This window comes from Myotis davidii, unplaced genomic scaffold (genome assembly GCF_000327345.1).
Source record: "Myotis davidii unplaced genomic scaffold, ASM32734v1 scaffold726, whole genome shotgun sequence".
NCBI classification, from domain to species: Eukaryota; Metazoa; Chordata; class Mammalia; order Chiroptera; family Vespertilionidae; genus Myotis; species Myotis davidii.
Window position 1 is genome coordinate 502,992 of NW_006297808.1, and position 12,895 is coordinate 515,886.

Genomic DNA, 12,895 nt, shown 5'->3' on the forward strand with positions numbered 1-12,895 from the left:
TGGCCGGCATGGCTCAGTGGCTGAGCATCGACCTATGAACCAGGAGGTCACAGTTCGATTCCTGGTCAGGGCACATGCCCAGGTTGTGGGTTCCATCCCCAGGAAAGGGTGTGCAGGAGGCAGCCAATCAATGATTCTCTCTTATCAATGATGTTTCTATCTCTCTCCCTCTCCCTTCCTCTCTCTGAAATCAATAAAAGCATATTTAAAAAAATTTTTAAGGTGACCAGAGCCCAGCTACCAGGGTGGGAGGTTCCTGACTGAGGTGAGTCCTAACGGGGAAGAGTTGGGAAAGCAGGGGACCCACATACAGCCTGGCCCGGGTCCAGGGCCCTCCTGGTGCAACAACAGCCACGTCAGCCAACCACATGCCCACATGCCAGCCGGCAATTCTGCAGATCACCACAGGGCTCAAACATGAGCATGACTGTGGGCACCACATCTAGCTTTTTCCAGAGCATCTCATGGCTCCATTTCTCCTCAACCACCCCACCCATCCTCTCGGTGTTCAGCAGATATTCACCGATAGCCACTCTCTTCCAGGCCCCTGCTGGGCTCTGTGGCGTGGAGGTACTGGCCTACAGAGGGAGACGGATGGAGGGTCCTGGGAGCCATAGCTGACATCACTCCACCGAGGAGGAGGGGACACTGAGGTAAAGAAGTGGCTACGGAGGTGAGTCTGGTACAAGGAGCGGGAGTTTGCCAGGCAGGAGGTGTCATGGGCACAGAGATGGGGGCAACAGGGGGCCTCACAGAGGGTGCAAGGCAGGCCCAAGAAGAGTGCAGAGACGGGCAAGGTCAGAACGTCAGCACTGAGGACTGGAGGCATACGGCTTGTCAAGGTGTTTTAAGCAGGGAGGATCTATGTTGTAGAAAGATCATACTGCTGGCCTGTGAGCATCCCCGCATAAAGCCTAAACTTAGTGGCCATACATGAAAAAGAGGGGACAGACACAAGAGGGGCTTAGGAGGCAAAACCTGCAGGATTTGCCTAAGTAACGGGGCATTGAGGGAGGGAGAAGGAGGCATCTGGGAAGCAGAGGAAGCAGAGGTGTTGCAGGTGGGGGAGGAGCTGGTTTGGAACCATCGCTGAGCCTCCTAGCGGCTTTGCAGCATCTGGAACATCTCAGTCAGTGATGACATCCACAAGGACCGTCAGCACAGAGCTAGAAACGGAAGTCTTTCATGAGAATGAAGGATCTTAAACAAAAGGCCAGAGAGCTCACAGTGTTCTCATGGATGAGATGGGGAGCCACTGGAGGCTCTAAACCGAAAAGTGACAATAAAATTTAGGAGAGATATGTGGGCAGCGGGGAAGAGGCTGGGGCAGAGGAAGACTGGCAGCAGAGAGACCTAGGCTGACGGTGAAATGTCCCCCCAGAGGCCAGGCCCACAAAAGTGGCCAAGGTAGGGGTTGTAGAGCAGCCCTGGGAAGCAAAATGATCTAAGCGTCTAGGTCACAGTGGATTTCACTTTTTACATAAGTGATGTCTTGACAAGGTGAGTCATAAATGATGCTTATGCTGATGCTTTATGTCAAATTCTATTTTAAATTACTCAGTCCAAATTTGAAATTAGCCTAGCCTGTTTGGCTAAGTGGATAGAAGGATCCCTGGTTCAATTCCGATCAAGAGCATGTACCTCAGTTGCAGGCTCGATCCCCATGTGGGAGGCAATTAATGTGTCTCTCTCACATCCCTCCCTCCATTCTCTCTACAAATCAATGGGGAAATATCCTCAGGATTAAAAATAAATAAATCAATAAAATCTTTTTTAAAAAAATAAAATTTATTACAAAGCTAGAGTAATCACCCAGCCAGCATGGCTCAGTGTTTGAGTGTCTACCTATAAACCAGGAGGTCACAGTTCGATTCCTGGTCGGTGCACATGCCTGGGTTGCGAGCTCGATCCCCAGTGTGGGGCGTGCAGGAGGCAGCCGATCAATGATTCTCTCTTATCATGGATGTTTCTATCTCTCTCCCCATCTCCCATCCTCTCTGAAATCAATAAAAATATATGTAAAACAAAACAAAAAAGCTACAATAAGCAAGACAGTGTGATGCTGGCATAATGAAATAAGCCATCACATTTATGGCCAATTGATTTTCCACAAAGGTGCCAAGACCGTTCAATGGGGAGAGAAGAGCCTTTCAACAAATAGTACTGGGACAACTGGATACACATCTGCAAAAGAATGAAGTCAGACCCCTACTTCACACCATATACAAAAATTAACTTTAAATAGATTGAAGACCTAAATGTAAGAACTAAACTATAAGACTCTTAAAAGAAAACATAGAGGTAAATCGTCATGACCTCAAATTTGGCAATGGTTCCTCAGATATGACACCAAAATCACAAGTAACAAAAGAAAAAGATAGCTGCCCAGCCCGCGTGGCTCAGTGGTTGAGTGTCAACCTGTGAACCAAGAGGTTGAAGTTCGATCCCCAGTCGGGGCACATACCCGGGTTGCAGGCTCGATCCCCAGAGTGGGGCGTGCAGGAGGCAGCCAACCAATGGTTCTCTCTCATCATCGATGTTTCTATCTCTCCCTCTCCCTTCCTCTCTGAAATCAATAAGCATATTTTTTAAGTGAGAAAAAAATAGATAAGTTGGATTGCCTCAAAATTAAACATTTGTGTTTCAAAGGACACTATCAAGAAAGTTAAAAGAAAATTCACAAAATATTTGCAAACATATTTCAAATGATTGAAGAGAATATGTTCTATAAAAGACTCCTCTTGGAAACTTCTTCATGGTGGGCGTGGAAGGGGGAGACCCTTCCCCGTGTGCAGAGTGCAACCATTCTGCCCTGCCCTTCATGGAGTAAGTTTGCCCACAGGGGATCTGCCCATATAGGAAATTAGGGAAATGAGAATGGGAGGAGGGTGGGAAGAAGCAGGGACCCTTGTCCCCAGGGCAGCCACAGTTCTCTGGGAACTTGCTCACAAATTCCCCAAATTCTCCCATATTAATTTTAGAACAAGTCTTCAAAACCCGAGGAGTCTAGGGGACGACCTGGCGCCAGTTCGGGCTGCTCTCAAAAAGGGGACAGCACGAGGGAGAGGCTGTCTGGCCTGGCCTCCTGGCCCAGCCAGGCCTCGTCCATGGGAAGGTCATGAGAGGCACGAGCCAGGGACAAGCCCCGTGCAAGGCGTGGGCCCAGGCAATGGGCCAGAAGGTCCTAGGGCCTGAGGTCTCAGTTCCCACTGACATCAGTGCAAGGTGTCAGGGGGCCTGATTCATCAGGGCTGGGGCTCAGGGCCAGCCCTCTCCTGGGGGGTGAGCATAGCAGAGGTATGAGACAGCCCCAGCCAGGCAGGAGGCCCTGGGCTGGGCTGGACATGGTGACTGTTTTATAGAATTAGCAAGTGGGACCTGCCACAGGGGGTGGCGGGGTGGAGATGTCATTGTCCTGGATTCCAACAGGCGCCCTCCCCCCTCGCACCCCCGCCCAACCACTTCTGATTCACAAAATTAATTCCAATGGCTAGAGAGAGGAGCCTGTCAGCAGGGCCAGGGGGTCATAAACACGGGAAATATTAATAGCTCCAGCCAGGCTGCCTGGGGGGCTGGGGGACCTGCCAGAGGGACTGACTTATTTAGTCTCCTCATTAATGATGTGGAAAGAGGAGAGTTTACCCAAGCCTGGGGCGGATGCTGACCTACATCAGGGCAGGGATTGCCCAAGCTGAGGACAGACTGCGGGGGTCCGTCCAGGGCTTCATTTCCCCCAGAAAAGATTCCTCTTTGCCCTGCCAGTGTGCCCCCGGCCACACCACCCAGCCAGGCGTGAGTGGGTGCACCAGTGAGGGTGGCTCTCCTTTATGTACCGGGGGCTCAGAGGTGACTCGTGTGAGCACATGAACACATGCACACCTCTGTCCGTTCCTGACAGCAGGACAGGAGGTACCGCCTCTCTCCAGCCAGGAGCGCTCAACCTGGGCATGTGGGACCAAGTTGGGGTACAGAGTATCGAGCCACTTCCTGAGGTGCGTGCTGACCAGGTGAGGATGGACTCCTTCCAGAGCAAGGCCCCTAGCCCTTCCTCCCAACCTCGTTCTGCAATTGACCAGGTCTCAGGATACTCAAAACTGGGAGCTCAAGAAAACCCTACACGTGCACGAGCGTTCAAACACACACACACACACACACACACACACACATCTTGCTACATCTCTGAAACACACTTAACTGGGTCCACCCTGTGCATAGCCCATCCCACTAAAGGGAACAGAAATCAGTGCAGTTGGTACACTCTGCCCCCTCCCAAGACCCTTAGATTCTGAGAATATTATTCCAAATAGACCTCAGGGCCCTAGCACCAGGGGTCACAGGCAAAGGAGTTTGTGAATAGAGACAGCTGGGAAAGGGTTTGCAGAGAATGGGTTCGGAGGCATGCCCAGGGCCCACTGTCTGAGGCTGGGAGAAACGCCCCCCCCCCCTAGTTGCATGGCTCTTAGCTGCCAGCGCAGGGACAGACACAGACTGGCTGGGACTGGCAGCAGAGGGGCTGGGAGCCTGCCGAGTCCCGAGCTGGAATGAAGGAGAAACCTGTCCAGCGATGAGATCAAGGAGATGGCACCAGTGTCTCCCCAGGGAGCTGAGCTCCGCGTCCCAGGACATTCCAAACTCTGCGAACAAAACATGGGGTGGGAGGCCGGCCAGGCTGGGCCTGTGCCAGGTGGCCCCCCACCCTTCCCATCAGCAGGGGGGCCTGCCCAGCAGTGGGACCGGCTGGGAACATAGCATGAGCTGCTGGGAATGCTGCCCACACAAGTCGCCTGGGGACGCAGCGTCCAGACACCTGCCACGTTCCCTCGGCAGGGTGCCACGTGCGGTGATCTGCCCAGGCTCCTCCGAGCCAGGCCTCGCGTGAAGCGCTGTGGGCCGAGCCGGGACATCCACCTGCACGACGCTGTTCCGCTCAGCAAACACCTTCAAAGCCGTAATTACGTTTAATAACTCCTGGAGGAAAGCCAGGCCTGGCAGGTTTCCCCCGTTGTGTAGGAAACTGGGGGCCAGTGTGGAATTGGGGCTACACAGCTATCGAGGGGGCGAGGCAGATGCTCACCCGGGACTGCTGCCTCCCAATCTCTTTCAGCTCAGACAGCAGGAGGCCACGGGGACCCTGGGCTCCATCTCCCTGACCAAACCCTAATTCCATAGCAGAGCCTCACAAATCTGCAAGTTCAATGCCTTTGCTCTATAAATAGGTAAACTGGGGCCAAAAAAAAAAAAAAAGACAAGAGCGTGCCCGAGTTCAGAGGACACTAGAGGTAAAGGTGAAAGTCTGATGATGAAGTTCACAGGAACCATGCCAGGAAGCTGCTTCCAACACGGCAGGACAGCAGCCAGAGTCCGTGGCTCAGAGGCTGGGGAATAGAGGGGGAATCGTGATGGTTTCCTGGAAGAGGTTTTCTCCCCAATAGTCCTCGAAGCAGCCAACTCAAATGACCCTAGGTGGAGACAGAGCTAGATCCACAAAAGGAAAACTGCAAAGAGGAATCAGAAACCATGGGGGTGAGTAGTAACTGCATGCGTGACCTTGGGACTGTCCTTCCCCTCTGTGGGCCTCTCCGCTCTCCGGGCTCATCAGTACAAGGGGGGCAAGGAGTGCCGGCTCCCACTGTGACTTCCCAGCTCCGACACTCGTGGTGCAGTGCTCTGAATCCAGCCCAGGGCTCCCAGATACTGACCATCACTCAGGAGGCCTCAAGTTCTGGTACGGTGCCTGCGGAAGGCAGGGGGCAGGTTGCCCCGGCTTAGCTGGCATGTGAGGCCCGGGGAAGTGTGGGGTAAAGGCTTGGAGATGTGAGTAGTGCTGGCAGACGCTGGAGGAGCAATGAATGAACAGGGAATGGAAAGCGTGGGCGTGAATGGCCAGCGTCAGCAGCTTGGACCATATTCCATGAATGATAGGAAATCGAAAGAATTAAGTAAGGCAAGGTCAAGGTCAGATTGACCATGACATGGGAGACACTGTCCTAGGGAAGGACTCATCCATGTGGTTCAGCTGTGGCTCTGAGGCTGCAGCACAGAGGTGGAGTCTTTCTCCCCCATCCATCCTGACCTGAACTATGGGCCCCTCTAAGAGGAGGGTCTGGTCCCCAGGGCAGGCATCAGGAGGCAGGGTGGGCCTAATGGCTGTGTTCTGACCCTGAGGGAGCCTGCCCATCACAGCCCTCTTCATGGAAGGGTCATCCCTGGGCAGGACCAGGTCATGCTGACCAAAGGCACATCTGGCTCCCCAGGCTCCTCCCAGGGGCCACAGCTGGCAGTACAGAATGGTTCCCAGAAATTATGGTTCAAATGTCACATGAACAAAGACAGAGCTTCAAGGAGGCATGAATCATCCATCCCCGCCCAGCAAAGGCTCACTGAGCACCTACTATGTGCCAGTCTTGGGCTGGTGTAGCGGCAGAGATTGTGGGATGCTCAAAGATCCATAGGCCATGGAGCCCCAAGGAGACTGGGCAGTGGACACCTGCCTGGGGGAGGACCTGGAAGATCACGGCCTTGGCTGGTGGAGAGGAGATGGGAGGAGGAGAAGGGGCAGGAGGGCCCGTGGCTGGAACTGCTGGGGACAGTGGAGAGCGTGGATTCATGAGCCTGCGAGTGAGTGGGAGGCAGGGAAGTGGGGGAGAGGGCCCAGCAATACAGTCCAACTCTGGACTAAGACACTTACCCCAAAGCCCGCTTCCCCCCACACCGCCCGTCTTGTCAGGTTTTGGTGGAGACACAGAAGCAAAGCTATGGGCCATTTTCACCTTCTGAAAACCACAGACATCTGACTCTGGGCACCAGAGCCACATTTCTGGGAGAGACAGAGGCCCTGTGGGCGCTTCGCCTGACGTCAATCGGGGCTTCTCTTTTGTGTCTGCGGCTTTGACAGGAGGAGGCCAGATCAGGGGGCTAAGCTGAGAGAGCAAGAGAAGGACCAGAGGCCAAGCGTGCCCCTGTCCTTTTGACCTGTCCTCCCCACGCAAAGGCCTGGTCACGGCTGCTTGGCCACCCTGCTGATGAGCGGGGCAGATGTCCATTACTGGACAGAGGCTGGGAGCATCTGAGGTCGGCGCCAGAATCGGGACCCCTCACCCAGCCTCATGCCTGGGCCCTCACATTAAAGCCACACCCATGAGGGCTGGGAGCCTCCCTTTGACTAGAGAGGTGGCACCATCAGTCACTAAGGGACAGTAGGTGCCCCTTTGGCTACAGACCCCCACCCAGTGGGCTCAGAGGAAGGTTTGTCGTGCTGCCCTTCCTTCCTCCCTGTGTCCAGGCCAGGCCCTCCCTCCAGGCCAGGGCTCTGGCAATGGCCCCCAATTGCCCTCCCACCGCCAATGCTCTTGGCACAGCTGCCCTCATTGCCAAGGCCGAGTTTCTGCAGGATGGCCCAGCTCTCCAACACTGAGCTTCTTGGAAAGGGAAACTGAGGTGGAGAGGGCTGAGGGGCCACCTGGTACACCCTGTGTCCCCAAGACCAGCACAGACATCAAGACACATTTGCTGAAGAGAGAACTAGACTGAAGTGCCTTCTCCACCCACCAAGCCCAGCTCCAGCCCTCGTTCTGCCTTTGGGCCCCCTTATGAGGCTTTAGTAGTCAGGGACCAGCTAGTCGGGGGAGAGGGGGGCAGGGGAGAGACAGTGGGGAGAGGACAGGGATCACCTTCGACACATTAGCTGCCTCCATCAGCCCCACACAAGGGTTCTGTCCCAGCACATACTGACGTGCCTAATCTGACAATATGAACCTTGACCTCAAATCCAGAGTGACCCCAACTGAAATGACCCCAAAATGAATCCCAACTCCACTCCTAGACTGAATTCCAAGCTGAAATATGGGCCTACCCTTGAGCCCAAATCAGATCGAGCTCTGACCCTAATCCCAATCCCAGGTTAAATCCTGATCCTGACCCCGACCTTAGATTGAATCTTGAACCTGACTCCACGGCAGAGTCCTGGTTCAGCATAAACAGCCTGGGAAAGACTCTTAGGACACCAGGTCCCTCTGAATTGGAGGGTCATCCAGCTATGGGGGAGAGAAAGATCGTAGAGGCCACTGACATATTGTGTCACCCTGGCCATCATCACCCTCCACGGCCTCAAGTTTATCAATTCATTGAGCCTGCCTGCCTCTGTGCAAGGTGATGGGATGAAAGAAGGCCTGGGGCCCTAGCCAGTTCGGCTCAGTGGATAGAGCGTCGGCCTGGGAACTGAAGGGTCCTGGGTTCAATTCCAGTAGGGGGCACATGCCCGGATTGTGGGCTTGATCCCCAGTGCGGGGGGTGTGGGAGGTAGCCGATCAGTGATTCTCTCTCATCATTGATGTTTCTATCTCTCCCTTCCTCTCTGAAATCAATAAAAATATATTGGAAGGAAGGAAGGAAGGAAGGAAGGAAGGAAGGAAGGAAGGAAGGAAGGAAGGAAGAAAGGAAGGAAGGAAGGAAGCCTGGGTAGGGCCATCCTGGAGGGGATACTGGACCAGTATACCACCAGCATACAGGTCTTTCAGGAATAGTGGCCTGGCCCTGGGGGCTCCTGTTCCAGAAGGGACTGACATCTGGCATTGAGCCTTCCTCCATGAGATGCTGACCCTGCCTGGGGCCAGCTGCACCAGGGCCACAGTCTGCAGAGGGTACAACTGTGCAGGGGGCTAGAGCACAGGGGCCAGGGCTCAGCGGTGCAGGAGCCCCCAGTCTCTGGGCCTCACCTACTGGCAGGAGATGCCGGGTGTAGAGAAAGCAGTCCAAGTTCCTAGGGTTGGCCGAGTATTGAAGTATTGGTCTGAGGGGCCATTCCTCCTCTCCCCAGGTGCCTTCTGGTCCCTGAAGGCAGGCTCAGGGCCCTGGGGAGGCCCACCTGAGCACCCTTCCACATTGTCCCGGTCCCGGCCTTGTTTCCCACCTCGCTGTGAGAACATGCGCTTGCAGCCGCAAAGAGATCAGCATGAAGGAATGTGCTGTCCAGGGGCCAGTGGACAGGATGGGCCTGCTGGAGAGGGAGCGAGCGAGGAGAGCTCGGGAAGATCGGAGCTGGGAAGGAAAACAGAGATGTGCCTCGGCATCGGGCCAGGCAGCACCGGCCCAGCCATTGTTTCCAGCCCCACAGGTCAGGTGCACTAGGCCCTCCGCCAAATCCCAGCCTCTGCTCAGCATGGCCCCAGACTTCCCTGGGCTCGCCTGCCTCCCTCCTGTCCCAGAGCCTGACCTCTAGGAAGAAGACAAACCTTGTCCCCATAGCCCCAACCAACTCTACGGACCTCTGTCTCTTGGCACGTCTCCCCTCCCCCCACCGAGATCCAGGCCCTTCCCAAGCCTTACTCTGTCCAGACCTCCCTTGTGGGAGGAAGCTTCTGGTTTCAATGGCCTGATAAGCTAGTCCATATGTAGGCCATAATAGCTGATAATGGCTTAGACCTGTGCTCTCAAAGTGTGGTCTCCAGACCAGTAGCATCAAAATCATCTGGAAATTTGTTAGAAATGCAAATGATTGGGCCCCATCCCAGACCTACTAAATCAGCAATTTATGTTTTAACAAGCCCTGCAGGGGCTTGAGATACACACTCAAGTTTGAGAACCACTGACTTAGAATGCAACCCTGGTCAACTCCACAAATGTTGATAGAAAGAAGAAGTAATTGCATGAATGAACCAGCAAGTGGATGAGTTTCAAGAGGTCTGGTGTTGTCCCCAGGCTTGAGTAGAATGGTTCTTTCTTGCTGTCCAATCCCCAGGGACAGCTGAGATCTGCAGACTGAACCAGAGAAGGACTGTCCAGCTGGACTCCCCCTGAGATGGAGCAGGCTCTCCAGCACTCTCACCTACCAATAGCCCATCCAGTGGCTCAGGCCCGGAGCCCAGGCAGACTCAACGTGGACCCACCAGTTCACGGGAAGGGGAGGTCCCGGAGGTCATGGGCTGTAGTGACAGGAGTCCGGGATCTGGAAATCAGGCAGGAAGGCAGAGTTAGGGGAATCCAGAGGCAGGTAAGAGGGTCCCCGGCACGTGGACGCTCAAGTTTGGTCCAGGACTCTCAAGCTTGGGAAGAAATGACTAGAGGGACCCTGGGAGCAACACTGAGCCTTCATTACTAGAACTAGAAGCCAAGGTCGGATGCCGAGCACCTGAACATTGAAGCTGGCTCCTGCAGAAATCCCCTACCCAAGGTCAGGCTGGGCCCAGAGCCTGGGGCAGAGCTGAGACGACCAGTGTGTCCACAAACTCCAACTGTGGGGAGGGGACAGGGAGCTGCGGGGGGCGAACCCAGCGTGCTCTGAGTCTTGCTGACGTATCCCAAAATCTGGTCGTAGTGTCAGGTCTCTGTTGATGCTGGGATTGCCCTTTCCAGAACTTCACACCAGCTTAACGAGGGAAGCCCTCCAGCTTTCCCAGCTGCCTGGGTATTACCCAACCGTGGCCATGGCTGACTGAATCATGAACAAGGTCTGTCCTGACCTACTTGTTCTGTCCACATGCCAGCTCGTCCCCAACAGTGCCAAGGAAGAGAGGACAAATCCGGTGGCCAGACCTCCACACTGACACCAAGGGACCTCCCGTGGCCAACTTCGGCCAGTGTTGAAAGGGTACTTTTCCACTTGACATAAAAAGGGAAGTTTCTTCACCCACAGGTGCCATCTCCCCCTGAGGTGTCCTCTACACCTGTGTGGCCCACAGGATGTCCCACGTGTCCTGAAGGACCCCCTGGGGGAAATGCTGCACACCAGGGTCCCTTCTGAGAAGACCAAAGTCCCTATTAACAATTAAAGGCTCTGAGAAGTCCTGCAAGAGAGAAGCCTCTCTGACTTTGTTGGCTCCAGGATTTCCCCAGCTTATTGGACCCAGAACCTTTCTTTTTCTCTCCCAGAACAATATTCCATGCAAAGCAGCATTGCCCTCTGCCATCTTGACACAGACGGGCTTCTTTCTGGTGTTCCAGGGAGGCAAGAAGTAAGGGGAGTGTCTCCTTAAAAGGCCCCAGGACAGACAGCAGGGACTCTGTAGACTCACAAGGGCTCAGCGTGGACATCCGTCTCTCCACCTACAGGAGACTCTACCTCCAGAGCCTCTGTCCCCAAGAAAAGGTGTCCTTCAGTCAATGCCTCTGAGGAGGGGCATGCTTCACTGAGAGGGGAGGTGGAGTGCCTGCTGCCCGTGGGAGAGAGAGGCATAAACAGGCGGGAGGGCCCGGCCAGCAACCGAACAGCTGGCATCTCCCGGCATCCCTCAGGGCAGGGATAGACTCATCCTTTCGTTGGACTTGAACCAAGGACCAATTCCTGTCTCTACCTGACTACCTGGCCCTGCCCAGTTGGGCTCCCCATTCTGTCTTCTCCCACTTCTTCTGCATCTCCCAGGACCCCAAACAGCCTCCCAACCTCCACCTGTGAGCTTTGGGGCTCCTGTTCTCCTGGAGGTGAAGGGGAGAAAAACCCTGCTACGGCTCCCTCCCTCCTGCATAGACTCTTGGCTGCCTTCTGAAGCCAGACAATACAGGGAAATGTTTGCACCCAAACAACGCCGAGGCTTCAGGAACTGCCCGACCCTGCCCAGGAAAGCAAACTCCTGCAGCTCCACCCTGCTGCCCGCTCCGTCTGGGACCAGCCACCAAAGCTGGAGGGGTGGCCCCGCAGAGAGGTCACCAGAGCAAAAGGGGTCCCAACCTCCCAGCGTGGGGAGAGGGAGCTCAGTCGCCTCCCTCTAGAGTCCGGGGCTTTCCTGCCTGCCTCAGTCCAAAGGGAGCTCTGTCCCTGACTCTGGGTTACACAGACGCCAGATTGTCAACATTTATCTGGACAGCATGGCTCTGGGTTAATCTGGCCTGGAGATAATGAAAATAGCACTTTGATGTGATTGGAGACATGTATTAATTCATTCAACAAGCATTTGCTGCTCTGGGGTTTGGGGCCAAGCCCTGTGCCGGGCACAGGGGATCATGGGTGGATCCGCCCCCATCCCATGCTGGAGAAGCCCTCAGTCGAGGGGAAGAGCTGGGCACCCAGAATGGAACACGAGGGCAGGAAGGGGGACCTCCTCTGCTCCAGCTGAGGTTCCTCCTGAGAAATGCCAGCCTGGTGTCGGCTCCAGTAAGGGCTCCTGTGATCGGGCGCACACATGGGTGGGACGGGCTGGGGGCACATCCCCAGACGCACCCGCCGCCGTGGCCACGGGCTCAGGAAGCCACGGGGTCAGCGCAATTTGTTAAAGCAGAGGTCCCGGTCCCCATGTTTGATAAAGACTGAAATGCCTTCTGGCGGCTCCCCTCCCAGCAGCCCTTCCCATCCGCTCTGATTCTGCCCTTGCCAACCCCAACACAGCCCTGAGGTGAAGAACTCCAGGTGCCAGCCAACAAAGGCTGTGAAAAGCAACAAGAAGAAAAAGCAGACCAGCTTCTCCTTGGTTGTTGCCACACACACGTCCACACGTGACATTCCTGCACGGGGACCTCTGGGCGCATCAGCTTCCTGTTTCCAGCGGTGGCGGGGGAGGGGGGGGGACCCCTTCCTGCTCCCATTGAGGAAACCGAGGCTGAGAGCAGAGGAGTGGGGACGACGGAGGGGCAGGCTGCTGGGGACAACTCAGGTCACGGCAGCCAGCCTGCTTGTCACAGCCCCTCACGCCCACCTCGAGCCAGTGCCAGAGACTGTGTGTTTTTGTCTTTCTTGGGGGGGAGGGGTGCGGCTCACAGCCCTGAGTGATGAGTTAAGTGACAATGAATTTGAACCACATGGAGCCCAGGCTTAAGGGGAAAGTGTTTTGGTGAAACACAGCTGGGATTTCATCAGTCCCCACCCCCCAGACAGTACAAAAATAGTGCGGGCCAGGCGGGCTCTGACCCACAGGCCTGGCCCAGTTTCGCCACCCCCCATCCTGGAGAGGCGCAGAGTGGCCTCTTT